At 40.1% G+C, this 18,070-nt stretch overlaps 1 protein-coding gene and 1 long non-coding RNA gene across 2 annotated transcripts in view; one reads left to right on the forward strand and one right to left on the reverse strand.

Moving 5' to 3' along the window:
* Positions 1-18,070, forward strand: part of LOC134663122 (uncharacterized) — a 407,475-nt gene that overhangs the window by 388,861 nt on the left and 544 nt on the right. The gene's annotated exons all lie outside the window — the stretch shown is intronic.
* Positions 1-18,070, reverse strand: part of LOC134663099 (kinesin-like protein KIF13A) — a 247,270-nt gene that overhangs the window by 101,390 nt on the left and 127,810 nt on the right. The window lies entirely within an intron of this gene.

The following is an 18,070-nucleotide window of genomic DNA, read 5'->3' on the forward strand; positions in this document are numbered from 1 at the left end:
AGTTTAATTTATTGCTCCTGTTACAGGAAGCACCCTGTATACACACAAGAATAGTTGATTTAGAAGGCCAGAAAAACATGTAAATTCCTAAATAAAGATAAAAATAAAAGCAAGAGTGAACTAACTTTGGAATATAGGATCACGCGCCATGTTGCGGAATTTCACTGGAACTATTTTTTTCATAGTATACTGAACTGTCACGCTATACATGAGAATAATAGCGCCCTCTTGACAATGATCATATATTACTAGTCAGGCTTTACGTTTTGATGTCAAAATGATGTCATTTTGTAATCATTCGCCCGTACACCTCGCTCGCGTCAATACATGTATTAACAGATACAAGCCCAATGTACGTAAGAATGATAACAAATTTACATCATTTTGATATCAAAATGTAAGTCGAATTGGGCTCGTAGTTTATTATGATTTATGTATGTAATCTAACTGGATTTACGATTAACCAGACGCCTGAGTAGTAGCCATTAGCAACACTAAAAGTATTGTTATAATATTGACAAAAATAAGCTTTTAAGGATTTTCAAAATAGCTCTATAGACAATTGGAATATTTTGATACTTATGTAGGACCTATGTATAAGTATAGGGTGTTCTTCAAACTTATAACCAGCTAAAATATTAAATAACTATAAAACTATGCAACGACAAGGCTATGGGATAGTAGAGTCGTATAAAAACCTTTGCGCGTTCTACGTTCGGATTCGGACAGAACTCTAAAAAACAATGTCTAGTCCATTTCACCCATTGTTCAATCTACCCACCGCTTCCCTAACAATTTCCCCGCAACCGCACTTCCAGCCCGACAGATTGGGGCCGTCTCAATTCAAAATAAAAACACACTGGCCGAAAAACGCCACGTGGAACGGGCAAAAAAAAAACAAAATAGGGACATAATGGAACGCTAGCTTAGCTCAATCAGTAAGAGCCAGGAAAACTACTTATATTCATCCTTTTCTTTTGGGTGCTAGTACTAGAGTAAGACAAAGATAGTATGATTCTCTCTGTCTATGTTTGAAATGAGACAGTCCTTTGACAAACTATATATAGCTGGTCAAGCAGATCTTGTCAGTAGAAAAAGGCGGCAAATTCGAAAAATGTAGGCGCAAAGCGATATCGTCCTATAGAAAATTTGAATTTCGCGCCTTTTTTTACTGACAAGGTTTGCTTGACCATCTATATGTTTAACGATTTTAAATTCCCAGGAAATATTAATACTTCTTTTATTGTTCAATCTGTTATAATTATTTTCCGCCGTATTTCTTGTTTTTGTGAAGCTGGCACTAATTTAGCACTGTTGCAGAAAGAACTAAAAAACCTAGATTCGTATCTTTTGGCAAAATGCCGCAGAGAAAAAAGGCAGGTGACCATTAAAATTGTTTTTCTTTTTAAGTTTCGGTATAATCGTTTCTTTTGCGTAAATAAAAAAAATATTTGTGTGAGCAAAGTGCACTGAGTAATTGAGCATACTCACGTATTATAGTCACGTTTATTGATGTCGGTCTATTGAATCTTAAGGGGTCCACAGATTACCAGTTCGCCGGACGATATTAGCCTGTCAGTTGTTCGGAACTGTCACCTATCGCGTTTAACTGACAGGCTGATACCGTCCGGCGGACTGGTAATCAGTGGGCCCCTTAGTCATATTATTATATCATAATAAGCTACCAAAATCGAATGCGCCCCGATTCCCAACGCTACAATCATTCCCGATTCGCGATGCGGTTGACAAACGCAAAACGCACGATGTTTGACGGCTGTTTAATTGCGTCCCTCCCCCTTCCCTCATTTTGCCCCCTATTGCCGCGCCGAGGAATTTAATAACGGGCCATTTTGCGTCCCGTCAGTTTGGCTTTTTTAACTGGATCGATTGATACCACAACTGTAGTTACTTTGAACGGCTAACGATGGCTTTAAGCTAAGTTTATACGTTATTTTTAATATAAAAACTAAAAATGAAAATTAATTTATAGGTTAGTACTCAGTACCGCCTGCTAACGTATTTACATTTATGAAATATGTATAAAGGAACATGCAGTTTCGGGCGAGATTACAACTCGCAGCTGGCCACTGCCCACAGCTCTACATAGGACTAGGGTATCTAACATCGGACGAGTCTAAATACCGGTATTGAAATACTACATTGGCGCTCAATACCGAAATTCCGGAATTAATACCGGTATTAAAAACGACCATTCTATAATATTTTTTCAGTAAAATCTGTTAAATGGTATAATCCAAAGCTCAGGTACAAATAGTCGTGATAAATCACTACATAGTATAAAACAAAGTCGCTTCCCGCTGTCTGTCTGTCTGTCTGTCTGACGCAACGGATTTTGATGCGGTTTTTTTAATAGATAGAGTGATTCAAGAGGAAGGTTTATGTATTAATATCTGGGTGACCGAGCTTCGCTCGGAAAACATATAACAACTCGAAAATGCGCGTTTTCCCAGAGATAAGACCTAGCTAGATCGATTTCTCGCCCCCGAAAACCCCCATATAGTAAATTTCATCGAAATCGTTAGAGCCGTTTCCGAGATCCCCGAAATATATATATATAAATATATAAATAAACAAGAATTGCTCGTTTAAAGGTATTAGATAGATAGATTTGTTAACCCGTGCGAAGCCGGGGCGGGTCGCTAGTACACAAATAAACGTCCTTACCGGGATTAGAAATTTAGAACCCTGGACTGTTTCGTAGGCAGGGCCACTATTGTCTAGGCTAGGAGGCCGCCAAAGTAAATGAAAGTGTAAAATGAAACGTTAACTGCATTGCATTAACGCTGCTGAACCAATTTCCGCCTGCCTGGTTCACAAATTAGCGATAACGGGTGCTGGGCGTAGGAGGTAGCGGGGGCGGGAGCGGTAGCGGATATAATAGGTACGCTAAAAAAATTAAAAATGTGTACCATAGGTACTTTTGTTACTTAATATTATTTATGAACGATGTTTACAAATTTCGCACATAATTTTAAACATCAAATTATATATAATGGTAAACAAAATAAAATTACTATAGACCCGCTAAAATTATTATTAAATATGACATGTAACATTTATTTTGACAAATATGATTTTAGTCGTGGTTTACTAGGTTTACCTAATTATTATAACTGTATAAGTAGAATAGAAAGATTTGTTTGCATGGCCAGGGGCGGTATGCTCAACTTATTGAAAGCATTGGCTACAGTGAAACCAAGTTGCGCTCCGTCCTGTTTATTTATTCACTTTAATTAACAACTACCTAGGTACGCAGGCAGAATTATTTATTGTATAAATAAAAACGCAGTCTTGGCCACCGATAAATATTCGTGTTTCCATAACCAGACGCATTCTACAACACGAACGCAATACAATGCGTCATAGACATTAAAATAGCGAAATTGTGCGCTTCAATATTTTACAGTGACATAATTATGTGCTGAAATTGTGAGGAAATGCAAGGTTGCGACAGTTTTTCATGTCGCTTGCCAAATATTCAATTTGATATGCGAATCGTCCCAATTCGAACAATGCTTATAAGATGTCACGCCGATACGATAGTGATCTGTCAGTGTCGAAAGTGATATTTCTTCAACCAAAAACGTCACTTTTGACACTGACAGGTCGGTATCATATCGGTGTGACATCTTATAAGCATTGTTCGAATTGGGCCGTAAGGCCGTACGTAAGTTAGCGTTAACTCGTGTAACGTTGACTGGCCTATAGTGACCCTGCCTACGGATCAGTATGTCCGGGTTCAAATCCTGATAAGGGCATTTTTTTGTGTGTTTATTACAAATATTTGTTCCTTATGTACCTACATTTCAATTTTACATTTATTTTAAAATATAATTATTCTTATATTATACCTGTAATTAATTAGGGTGTCTTTTTATTTGCAAACTTTGATATGACTGTAGCCCATAATTTCCGAAAATCATTTTTTCTTGGTGGCGATTTTTCGGTTCCCATATTTTTCCAGTGGCATTTCTTCGCTTTATTTTATTTTACGTGAACATTTTTAAATACTCTATTCACTAGTGACTTCGACCATGGTCATATGTCCTATCGATCGCACGTATGGTTACTTATATAGAAAGCTTATCAAGGTTCGACGCGGGCAAGACAGATGACCTGCTATACTGAATTGATGAATTATTCAGCTTATTGGAGATAATTGAATTATAATTTATGACGGGCTTGATTAAATACATAAATACTTGCTACCTTAATGCTTGTTATTGAAATTTAATTAAATACCTAGTCAAGAGTAATATCTGGAAGACCGAGCTTTGCTCGGAAAACTTATAAAAACTCAAAAATGCTCGTTTTCCCAGAGATAAGACCTAGCTAGACCGATTTTTCATCCCCGAAAACCCCCATATAGCAAATTTCATTGAAATCGTTAGAGCCGTTTTCGAGATCCCCGAAATATACAGGGTGGCCCATTTAGATCGGTCAGTATGGGAAAATCTGAAACTATAAGACATACGACGATCTCTTCTTAGGAACCATGTCATCGATTTTAGTAACAGGAAAAACTGCATTCATACATTTAAAAAAATGTGTACTCAGCTCGGGAATCGAACCCGGACGTTTTGAAAAACAAAACTAAAATTATTGCTATTTAGATATCGATTCTGTAGGTCTTAAGCAGTAAATATTACTATGAACATGATGTCTGAAATTAATTAAATGCATTGTTTTCATATCCTTTAATTTATTTTTTAGTAAGTTTTCGAAATGACCACCATTTTTTTCATACATTTTACTTTTTTTTTTTAATGTATAAAATCAATAACATGGTTCCTAAGAAGAGATCGTCGTATGTCTTATAGTTTCAGATTTTCCCATACTGACCGATCTAAATGGGCCACCCTGTATATACATTAGATATGAGCGCCGCGCCGGCGCGCCGCCGCCGCCGACAAAATTTTCGCGCCGCCGCCGCCGACGTTGCGCTATCGGCGTTGCATCGGCGTGACCTTGGTAGTTACTCCTACTTTCGGAATCAGATAATATATTTTTAATCGAGTTTAGATCATTAACGGCGCCACTTCGAATAGTTTATAGGCATTCAAAAGGTATTTTAGGCCCATATAATTCAAAAATATCGAAGGGAAATGCAAACTTATCTGTCTAGTAACCGCGCTACTAGTCTTGGGGAAAAGAAATTATTTAATATCAATTTTGACATCAATATGCTTGTAATAAACATACTTATTTCCTTCCATTTTTATTGTGGAACGTTCCACATTACAATTTATAGATTGTATAATAATATATACACTACACTGACTAGACATATGTCAATCACAATGAAAAAATTAACTGTGATCAACTCTGGCTAACGTGAGACTCGAACCCACGTTTTTGGATTACCGATCTAATGCATAACAAATTTTGCCAGCTAACCATCCGTCATTTACCGCGAATTTAACCATTGCAAGATTTGCAAGATTTGCAAGCATGTTTAAACGTCTTTAAAAGGTTTAAAATTGGGTTAATTTTGAGATATTAAGCGTTTCCACGTCCAAATGTCCGGCCGTTGGCTTCGCACGGAAGGGCGTCGGAATCGGGTCTCAATTAAACTTGGTCACTGTTCATATTTCAAGCTTTGCTCTCTCGCAGCTCAATCTTTGGCCTAGCATCGCTCGCATGGAATTAAACCGCTATCTGAACCTGCAAGTTTTTGGCCCTGTTTGGAGCTCAACTTTCTTCCTGTTTTAAAACGCATTGGTCCTTATCCGATCTTAGCTCCATTGCAGCTCAGCCTTTGGCGTCGCACGAATGCGCCCGCAGGAAAGCTCCAGATCTTTAATACTATGGCTTCAGTCTTTATCGGCCTGCGCTCTCGCTCTGCTCTCTTGCAGCTCGGCCTCGCACAGAAGCGCGCCGCAATCGGCGCTCCAGGCGTTCGGCCGTCAGCCAAGCTTACACTTGGCGTTCGATTCTTAGCTGTATGCTTACTTGCAGTTCATCCTCTGACCTCGCATTAGGAGGCGTCGAAATCAAGTCTTCGGTGTTACGTGGAGCTCGGCGTTGGGCCTCACTCTTTGACATAAATCGGTTTTGTTGAATCGATATTGGTTAATGACGGAGATCAATTTTCTTTGGACTGTCGAAAAGACGTTTCCCTGATACAGTCAATCCGATATCTTTAACTTAGCACAAAAGATAAGGGCCTCGCTAAGATCTTCCGGCCAGAGCCTCGCCAAGATTAAGACCGCCTCTGATGCCGCGCGATGCCGCTTATCCACAGTTTATACGATATAATTTTATTTCGTAGCATTATTCAATAAATTATCCTGGAAAATAAAAAAATGCATTTATTTCATAACTTTCTTACAGTAAAAACATGTTTTTTCGGTAAAATTTTGGTTTGAATTCTTTTTTCAATAATTGAAGGTGTTTCAAGGCCACGCCGCCGATTCGCCGCCGCCGCCGACCAATTTTGACCGGCGCGCCGCCGCCGGTTAAATGCCTATCGGCGCTCATATCTAATATACATATAAATAAATTTCTACAAGAATTGCTCGTTTAAAGTTATAAGATTGAATTATAAATTATGACGGGCTTGATTAAATACATAAATACTTGCTTCTTTCAAATGCTTGATAATTAATTAAAGATTTAAGAATATAAGTACCAATTTTTGGGGGACTAATACTTTCAAAACTTCTGCATAATATAATTTTAAAAGTTACACGGTACTTAATCGCGTAAAACTTACGTTTATTCATGGCTTGGCGTCACGTCACGTTCGAAACGTTAAACCATGAATAAACGTAAGCGTTTACGTAAACGTTTTACGCGAATAAGTCCCGTGTTAGTCTTAAAATTATGAGTGAAAATCGTGTTAGTTTAAATCAATATATTGTGCATATTCGTTGTAGTTTTTTTTTATATTTTATCTACACACATATCAACCCTCTGTGATGCGTAGAAAACAGCAAATAAATATAAACTGCTTTATTACAACGTTTCGAACATCACTGAATAAAGGAATTAAATTTTTGAATTCATTTTAAGTATCAGTCTAGATGACGTTTTATTGAGGGTGTACTTTCTCTCCTAGTTTTAAACTTCCATTCAAGTAACAAACTAAACATGGAAAGTTTCAGGTATCTCCGAAACATACATCACATCAGTACTTATAGGAGAACATCAATCCCACTTAGAAGAACAAGACTTTCCCATTTGCTGCACTACTGCGGTAAAAACTTCCAGCGAATTATTTATCTGTGGATCTTTATCTTTATTTTCAAGATAATGTTGACCCTCTGTTGACCAATAAGATCGCACATAAAGAAAAGATTTAGAACGTTCTCATTTTGAACTCCTCATAAATAAAACGGTCTGTATCTAGTTATCGTATTTATTTATCCTTTAATGCCGACATTTATTTGATAATAAAGTTGCACACCGATGACTGATTGTAATCTAAATTTTGAGCAGCAGAGCCCGTATACCATGAGTCATTGACAGTGTCAAAACTCACATAAACGCTTTCGAGAACGTAATTTACTTTCTATACATCTCGCTTGCACTAATATGCGAGTACGAGCGAGATGCATAGAAAGTAAATTACGTTCTCGATGACGTTTATGTCAGTGCCAAACTGGTGGTAATGGTACAGTTATCTCAAAAAAAAACTATGTAAAAGCTTTGTTACTTACTTTATTCAAATGCATTAATGCATACAGCGGTTTGCAACATAAGGGTTATATAAATGTCGGCGGCCGATCGTAAGATCAGGCAGATCGTAATGTTCCTGTGTAATGTTTTGACGATAGTGACATCAAACTAATATATATAGATAGCAGTGTTGGCCGAACGTTAATCCCAATTACCATTAAAAATTAACCATTGAAAAGGTTAATTCGAATTAACCATTAACCATTGAAGGAAAATTAATTGTCAATTCGCATTAACATCAATTTGCATTAATATTAATTTATTTCGAACCATTAAAAATTAAAAAGAATTAATGGTTAATGCTTCACAAACCATTAAAAATTAAATCAATTTTTAATGACAATTAAAAATATTATTGATAATTATCAATTAACAAAAATATATCGTAATTTTATAAAGGCGCCCGTAATTTTTATCTAGCTAGTGGACCTCAGGTTTGGTGCAACATAGAAACACGCCGTTTGGTCATCCGACTCGTCTTGATGAGCACTTGGGAGACCAGTACCCAAGATAGAGCTGATGCTGAACCCTGGGTGTACCTAGTGGAATTCAGGTTTGGTGCAACATACACACACGCCGTTTAGGCAATTCGACTCGTCACAATGAGCACTTGGGAGAGCAGTACCCAAGATGGAGATGATGCTGAACCCTGGCTGTACCTAGTGGAACTCAGGTTTGGTGCAACATAGACACACGCCGTTTAGGCTATTCGACTCGTCACAATGAGCACTTGGGAGAGCAGTACCCAAGATGGAGCTGATGCTGAACCTTGGCTGTACCTAGTGGAACTCAGGTTTGGTGCAACATAGACAAACGCCGTTTTGGTCATCCGACTCGTCTTGGTGAGCACTTGGGAGAGCAGTACCCAAGGTAGAGCTGATGCTGAACCCTGGGTGTACCTAGTGGAATTCAGGTTTGGTGCAACATACACACACGCCGTTTAGGCAATTCGACTCGTCACAATGAGCACTTGGGAGAGCAGTACCCAAGATGGAGCTGATGCTGAACCCTGGCTGTACCTAGTGGAACTCAGGTTTGGTGCAACATAGACACACGCCGTTTAGGCTATTCGACTCGTCACAATGAGCACTTGGGAGAGCAGTACCCAAGATGGAGCTCATGCTGAACCCTGGCAGTACCTAATGGAACTCAGGTTTGGTGCAACATAGACAAACGCCGTTTTGGTCATCCGACTCGTCTTGATGAGCACTTGGAGAGCAGTACCCAAGGTAGAGCTGATGCTGAACCCTGGCAGTACTTAATGGAACTCAGGTTTGGTGCAACATAGACAAACGCCGTTTTAGTCATCCGACTCGTCTTGGTGAGCACTTAGGAGAGCAGTTCCCAAGATAGAGCTGATGCTGAACCCTGGCTGTACCTAGTGGAACTCAGGTTTGGTGCAACATAGACACACGCCGTTTAGGCTATTCGACTCGTCACAATGAGCACTTGGGAGAGCAGTACCCAAGATGGAGCTGATGCTGAACCTTGGCTGTACCTAGTGGAACTCAGGTTTGGTGCAACATAGACAAACGCCGTTTTGGTCATCCGACTCGTCTTGGTGAGCACTTGGGAGAGCAGTACCCAAGGTAGAGCTGATGCTGAACCCTGGCAGTACCTAATGGAACTCAGGTTTGGTGCAACATAGACAAACGCCGTTTTGGTCATCCGACTCGTCTTGATGAGAACTTGGAGAGCAGTACCTAAGATAGAGCTAATGCTGAACCCTGGCAGTACCTAGTGGAACTCAGGTTTGGTGCAACATAGACACACGCCGTTTTGGTCATCCGACTCGTCTTGATGAGCACTTGGGAGAGCAGTACCCAAGATAGAGCTGATGCTGAACCCTGGCAGTACCTAATGGAACTCAGGTTTGGTGCAACATAGACAAACGCCGTTTTGGTCATCCGACTCGTCTTGATGAGCACTTGGGAGAGCAGTACCCATGTTAGAGCTGATGCTGAACCCTGGCTGTACTTAGTGGAACTCAGGTTTGGTGCAACATAGACACACGCCGTTTTGGTCATCCGACTCGTCTTGATGAGCACTTGGGAGAGCAGTACCCAAGATAGAGCTGATGCTGAACCCTGGCTGTACCTAGTGGAACTCAGGTTTGGTGCAACATAGACAAACGCCGTTTTGATCATCCGACTCGACTTGATGAGCACTTGGGAGAGCAGTACCCAAGATAGAGCTGATGCTGAACCCTGGCAGTACCTAATGGAACACAGGTTCGGTGCAACATAGACAAACGCCGTTTTGGTCATCCGACTCGTCTTGATGAGCACTTGGGAGACCAGTACCCAAGATAGAGCTGATGCTGAACCCTGGCTGTACTTAGTGGAACTCAGGTTTGGTGCAACATAGACACATGCCGTTTTAGTCATCCGACTCGTCTTGTTGAGCACTTGGGAGAGCAGTACCCAAGATAGAGCTGATGCTGAACCCTGGCTGTACCTAGTGGAACTCAGGTTTGGTGCAACATAGACACACGTCGTTTTGGTCATCCGACTTGTCTTGATGAGCACTTGGGAGAGCAGTACCCAAGATAGAGCTGATGCTGAACCCTGGCAGTACCTAATGGACCTCAGGTTTGGTGCAACATAGACAAACGCCGTTTTGGTCATCCGACTCGTCTTGATGAGCACTTGGGAGAGCAGTACCCAAGATAGAGCTGATGCTGAACCCTGGCTATACCTAGTGGAACTCACCCACGCTATTTAGGTCATCCGTCACATCTTGAACCTGCGGGTACTGCCAGGATTCAGCATCAGCTCTATCTTGGGTACTGCTCTCCCAAGTGCTCGTCAAGATGTGACGGATGACCAAAACGGCGTTTGTCTATGTTGCACCAAACCTGAGTTCCATTAGGTACTGCTAGGGTTCAGCATCAGCTCTATGTTGGGTACTGCTCTCCCAAGTGCTCATCAAGACGAGTAGGATGACCAAAACGGCGTGTGTCTATGTTGCATCAAACCTGAGTTCCACTAGGTACTGCCAGGGTTCAGCATCAGCTCTATCTTGGGTACTGCTCTCCCAAGTGCTCATCAAGACGAGTCGGATGACCAAAACGGCGTTTGTTTATGTTGCACCAGACCTGAGTTCCATTAGGTACTGCCAGGGTTTAGCATCAGCTCTATCTTGGGCACTGCTCTCCCAAGTGCTCATCAAGACGAGTCGGATGACCAAAACGGCGTTTGTCTATGTTGCACCAAATCTGAGTTCCATTAGGTACTGCCAGGGTTCAGCATCAGCTCAATCTTGGGTACTGCTCTCCCAAGTGCTCATCAAGACGAGTCGGATGACCAAAACGGCGTGTGTCTATGTTGCACCAAACCTGAGTTCCACTAGGTACTGCCAGGGTTCAGCATCAGCTCTATCTTGGGTACTGCTCTCCCAAGTGCTCATCAAGACGAGTCGGATGACCAAAACGGCGTTTGTCTATGTTGCACCAAACCTGAGTTCCATTAGGTACTGCCAGGGTTCAGCATCAGCTCTATCTTGGGTACTGCTCTCCCAAGTGCTCATCAAGACGAGTCGGATGACCAAACCGGCGTTTGTCTATGTTGCACCAAACCTGAGTTCCATTAAGTACTGCCAGGGTTTAGCATCAGCTCTATCTTGGGTACTGCTCTCCCAAGTGCTCATCAAGACGAGTCGGATGACCAAAACGGCGTTTGTCTATGTTGCACCAAACCTGAGTTCCATTAGGTACTGCCAGGGTTCAGCATCAGCTCTATCTTGGGTACTGCTCTCCCAAGTGCTCATCAAGACGAGTCGGATGACTAAAACGGCGTTTGTCTATGTTGCACCAAACCTGAGTTCCACTAGGTACTGCCAGGGTTCAGCATCAGCTCTATCTTGGGTACTGCTCTCCCAAGTGCTCATCAAGACGAGTCGGATGACCAAAACGGCGTTTGTCTATGTTGCACCAGACCTGAGTTCCATTAGGTACTGCCAGGGTTTAGCATCAGCTCTATCTTGGGCACTGCTCTCCCAAGTGCTCATCAAGACGAGTCGGATGACCAAAACGGCGTTTGTCTATGTTGCACCAAACCTGAGTTCCATTAGGTACTGCCAGGGTTCAGCATCAGCTCAATCTTGGGTACTGCTCTCCCAAGTGCTCATCAAGACGAGTCGGATGACCAAAACGGCGTGTGTCTATGTTGCACCAAACCTGAGTTCCACTAGGTACTGCCAGGGTTCAGCATCAGATCTATCTTGGGTACTGCTCTCCCAAGTGCTCATCAAGACGAGTCGGATGACCAAAACGGCGTTTGTCTATGTTGCACCAAACCTGAGTTCCATTAGGTACTGCCAGGGTTCAGCATCAGCTCTATCTTGGGTACTGCTCTCCCAAGTGCTCATCAAGACGAGTCGGATGACCAAACCGGCGTTTGTCTATGTTGCACCAAACCTGAGTTCCATTAGGTACTGCCAGGGTTCAGCACCAGCTCTATCTTGGATACTGCTCTCCCAAGTGCTCATCAAGAGAAGTCGGATGACCAAAACGGCGTTTGTCTATGTTGCACCAAACCTGAGGTCCATTAGGTACTGCCAGGGTTCAGCATCAGCTCTATCTTGGGTACTGCTCTCCCAAGTGCTCATCAAGACGAGTCGGATGACCAAAACGGCGTTTGTCTATGTTGCACCAAACCTGAGTTCCATTAGGTACTGCCAGGGTTCAGCATCAGCTCTATCTTGGGTACTGCTCTCCCAAGTGCTCATCAAGACGAGTCGGATGACCAAAACGGCGTTTGTCTATGTTGCACCAAACCTGAGTTCCATTAGGTACTGCCAGGGTTCAGCATCAGCTCTATCTTGGGTACTGCTCTCCCAAGTGCTCATCAAGACGAGTCGGATGACCAAAACGGCGTGTGTCTATGTTGCACCAAACCTGAGTTCCACTAGGTACAGCCAAGGTTCAGCATCAGCTCCATCTTGGGTACTGCTCTCCCAAGTGCTCATTGTGATGAGTCGAATAGCCTAAACGGCGTGTGTCTATGTTGCACCAAACCTGAGTTCCAGTAGGTACCTACTGCCAGGTTTCAGGGTCATTTTGTTGTCTCATTTTAAAATATCACGACCTGATACTTCACTGAAGCTTGTATTCATATGCTTATTTTTAATTTTAATACCTAGCTCCAAGTTTCTAAGCAATAGTAACATTAATTATTAGTTTATGAAAAAATTGATTTAATTGCATTAAACGTTAATTTAGATTGACAATCAATGTAATTAAACGTCTCAAAATTCAATTCTAATTAACTTAATTTAAATTGATGCGTAATGCAATTGACTAATTGCGGATTTAATGGTTAATGGAAATGATTAATTGTTAATTAGAATTACACATTACGGCCAACACTGATAGATAGGATAGGTTCGTTAGGTTGCTTTAGATGCCCGAAGGGCAAACTGCCCAGAAATAGGAGCCCCTTGAGTCGACACTCAGGGAACGGGTCAAAGATTTTCACGTTTCACGATATGCCTAGGAATTTCACGATATGCCTGATCTTACGATCGGCCGCCGATATATATAATACGAGTATATGTATAAAGTATCAAGTGTAATGAAATTCATCTCGTCTACATAGTTCCGTAGTATCTCGCCAAGTTAATACCGCCATGAAACAGCTACTAAACTTTGAACACATAATTAAAAGGACCTAACTACCGTAACATTACAAGTTACATAACGCCTTTTAAAATAAATAAGTCAACCCGTTTCGTAACAAATTGTTGTTCGGTAATAAATATGTAATTAACACGAGTAATCCTCTACTTAAACTTCGCCGGGACGGGCGGGATTGAAAAATGACAGTCGAAGTTTTGAAATTACACAGGCCAGCAATAAACATGACTTCAAATAAAAAGTTTTCGAATTAGGAAAATAATAGTATTTCGTTCTAAAATGATGTGTCGCGCTTGCGCGCTTGTTAGAAGAAGCTGAAAAAATGATTGGACATTTAGTACGACACAACCATTTCTTTAAAACTATTGTGGAGGGGCGGATTTTATAAGTAGGCACTAATGACAAATTTCGCACAACCGAAGTTGTCGTCCCACAAAAGTTCATGTTTTCACCACGTCGTGAATTGGTTTCGCTTGTATTTCCACCACCACCAACTTTGCACATGCCCAATAGCATTTTCGTTATTAACAAACCCCATTATTTACCAATTCGGTTGTTTATTTTAATAGACAGGAGAGCGACTGCCACGTTTTCCTTAAGGTTAAGACTGACAGGCGGGCAAGGCGCGAGTGTCTTAAAATACCTACCTGAGCCGGTGGGAATCGGATTGTATAAATAACTCCCTATTTTTGTACATCGGAAAATACGAAAAGGAGCCGATACTTGGTAAGACTTTTAAAGTAAATAATCAAAACAAACTTTTACGTTGAAGAAAACATATTACTTAGAGTTTTATTTTTGTTTCTTGGAAACGAAATATGATTTAATATTTTATAGGTTGTATAGGTTAGCTAGCTAGTGTATTATCATGCCGCGATCAGAAAGGGATTAGAAATAACAGATTTCCATACACTTACGTCAAAATCAATATGGATTGACAGCTATCTCAATCCCTTTCTAATCGCGATTCAGTAATATCCTGTACGGATATGATGGTCGTTCTTGTCTACGTGACAGCGTGATAAAACGGTGTCCGTCACTTTCTTTCCCACGGTGTTAAACAGTGACAGTTATTTTATCACGTGGATAAAGATGGATAAAGCTATCCATAATAGGCTGGCAGCCCCATTAGTGCATTGCGTTGCGTTGCATTGCGTTGCGTCGTCGCAGCTTTATTCTTTACGATATGCCACATCAACGCGTTGCGACGACGCGACGTATTGTTATCTGATAACTTCTTACTTGAGTACCGTACATTTAACTCAAACAAAAAAAAATTACAAATTTATACTGATGCGGTTCGAGTCCGGCCTCCGTGGTCACTTTTTCTTTAGCATATGACATCTATTTCAGTTTACAAAAACCTGTTTCCCGAGTAAATGGACGTCGATTTTCCTAAATTCTTCCGCATAACACGGCGCGCCCGAAAGGACGGGAAACTCAAATGAATGCGCAATTTGCGTCAAATTTATCAACAAAATGGCCGCGGAGAATACAAGTCCACGCGATATTAACATTTTCCGAAAATCGGCGGAAACGAAATACGGCGAATACGTGTCTGGGTGTTATATTACCACGTTTGTAATATTAAAATGTCACGTATCTTAAGGTGACAGGAAATGGGGTGATGGGTTTTGGAATTAAATACGTGACATTGAGACATAATCGTAAATATCGTAATGTTTGCATCATACATTTCACCCGTTAAGTATATGTTTTTATGCAGAGATTGCGTTTCTGCACGGTACCACCGAGTGGTGTTATACGTACCATAATTATGATACATGTAGGTACCATATTTTAAGCTCCCGTACTGCCCCGTACAATGTAAAATTTGAGGGACACCCCTTACACGTACCATACGTACCATAATCTTACGCAGTACATTTTTGGACGTTTGTATGGGGTATCATATTTTTTTCTAGACCTTCCATTGAGTACCATATTATTTTGCAAATTTGTACCATAAATTTGATGTTTGCATCTAACATTGCTACCCGATGGTTCTTAGATACTTACATTCTTACTCACCATATAGCGCTATTACGGGGCATTGGGATAACTTCAAAAGCGGAGTGATTTTAAAAATAGCAAAGATGTAAGTATTTACCTAGAAGCCCTTTCTACTATAGCAACACTAAGCAAGAAGCGCTGCAGTTGCGTAAGTGTTGCTAAAGTATGAAGTGCTTCAGATTTTATGGATATTTTCCATTTTCAAAATTACCACGATTTCGCTTTGAAAAAAGTTCTAAGTTCCTAGACTCCTAACACTACATAGTATACGCAGTTGGTCTATCGTGAAAACTAAACTGAATATAGACTAAACAACCTTCTTTATAAGGGTACGATTGCGCTACTTTTTTGTTGGACAAAAGCGTCACTCCATTTACTCGAGGATCCTGTTTAGGTCAGGGACCGGAACCGCTTACCCTGAAGAGGGTTTTACCCCGGGTTAATGATAGAGTGGTTTTTAAAAACCCTATCAATTCGGAAAGCACATCATTGACTTACCCAAACGAAAAAATTACCAAATTGAATACAGTTAACTCGGGTAAGCGCTTACCAAAACCAAAAACCCTTTATTAAAGTTTCCCTATGAAGTGGGTTTCAAATGCGATCAAGCTATTTTAATCTCTGTGACCAAGGCTTTCGGCTGATTATTGCAGCAACATACAAGCGCATGGTTGACAATAGGTACAAGTATGGCGGCACGAGCGAGCCTACACACACAAATAAACAGACTTTATGCATTAGCCGTAGCGCTTACGCCTTTGATCAAGATGCTATTATTGCTTGTCCGTGCGCGAAAATATCGTTGTGATTTGCCGGGCGGCGGCGGCGAACAAGTCCGAGCTTGCTGTTTGTGTTTATAGAATTGTTCGGACGGAGCTCGTAATAGTGCGTTGCGGTCGGCGGAATTTTAAATTGCAAAATATTGTGAATACTTACTTCACTTGGTGGTTATATATATATATTCTAAGTTAGCTTAGAACATTATGCAGCAAAAGATTGCAGTAGGACGGTTAATCAGTTGTTAATTATTAATATTATACAACGCATGAGACTTCTCTTTCACAACTAGGGTTGCCAACCGTACTATATTATATAGTATTGTACTATATTTTGGCTCTCTGTACTATATACTTTTGGAAAAATATATAGTACGCTATAATACTATATTTCCGATTAAACGTATGTTACACTTATGTTTAGTATTTTATCTAAAAGTACCATATTTTTTTGAAATGTACTATATTTTTGATGCCGGAAAATACTATATTCTACCAAAAAATAGTTGGCAACCCTATTCACAACCTACGAAGTTTCAAGCCCCTAAGGTAGGGTTGCCATATGTCCCGGTTCGCCGGGACATGTCCCGGTTTGAAGCACGGTGTCCCGGCGTCCCGGCCGATAAGGAAATTGTCCCGGCTTAAAAATCATAGTTATTTAGTAGGGGGCTGGACTTGGTAAATAATAATATACCTACATTTCTACGTTTCATATGGCCAAAATTAAAAAAAAATGTTTTTTCTACTCCCGTACTTTTATTTGTCATTTAAAGGGTCGTGCACACACCTTTAAACCCCTCTCTTATAGTTGTCAAGACAAGTCTTTAGTCTATTCCCCAAAAAAGTATTTGTGCATACACGCAGTATCTTTTTGGCACTTTTACGATACTTCGTGTAATCACCACTTAAAAAATATTGTATGGAATACATTGTTGCCAACCTAATTTTAATTGTCATTTCTGACAGATGAGTGAACCATAGACATGTTTTGGTTAATCATCATCATCATCATCAGTTTTCATCTTTATAGGGCTGTATCTCCTAAACCGTGCGTCGTAGCGCAAAAATAATCAAATTTTCGTTCCCCTTTGAAACCCGTAAGTAACATTTAAAAAACACAAAAAACTAAAAAAAAAATAAAAAAAGAAAGAAAAATGTTTATAGGTTGTATCTCCTAAACCGTGCGTCGTAGCGCAAAAATAATAAAATGTTCATTCCTCTGTAAGAAACCCCTAATTAATATAAAAAAAAAAACAAAAAAGAAATAATAAAAAACAAAAAAAAACTTTATAATGCTGTATCTCCTAAACCGTGCGTCGTAGCGCAAAAATAATCAAATTTTCGTTCCCCTACGAGTCCCGTAAGTAATATTTAAAAAACACGAAAAACAAAAAAAAAATTAAAAAAAGAAAGAAAAATGTTTATGGGTTGTATCTCCTAAACCGTGCGTCGTAGCGCAAAAATAATAAATGTTCATTCCTCTGTAAGAAGCCCCTAATAAATATTAAAAAAAAACAAAAGAGAAATAAAAAAAAAACAAAAAAAAACTATCGTAGTCAAAAATAATCAAATTTTCGTTCCCCTTTGAAACCCGTAAGTAATATTTAAAAAACACGAAAAACAAAAAACAAAATTTCAACCCCTTTTTCACCACCTCGGGGGATGAATTATCAAAAACTCTGAAATTAGTTTTATATTGATAAAATACCTTTTTACGAAATTTCAACTTTGTAGCTTTAAATAAAATTGGAACCCTATAAAATTTTCAACCCCCCTTCGACCCTTTAAGAGACGAATTTTTAAAAACGTTGACATGACTTTTCTCGTATTTTAATAATATGCCATTTTACAAAGATTCAAGTCGCGCACTTAAAAAAATGTCTGACTTCCATACAAATCTTCAACCCCTTTTTCATCACCTTAACTTAAAGGATGAATTTTAGAA

This window comes from Cydia amplana, chromosome 4, assembly GCF_948474715.1.
Source record: "Cydia amplana chromosome 4, ilCydAmpl1.1, whole genome shotgun sequence".
Taxonomy (NCBI): Eukaryota; Metazoa; Arthropoda; class Insecta; order Lepidoptera; family Tortricidae; genus Cydia; species Cydia amplana.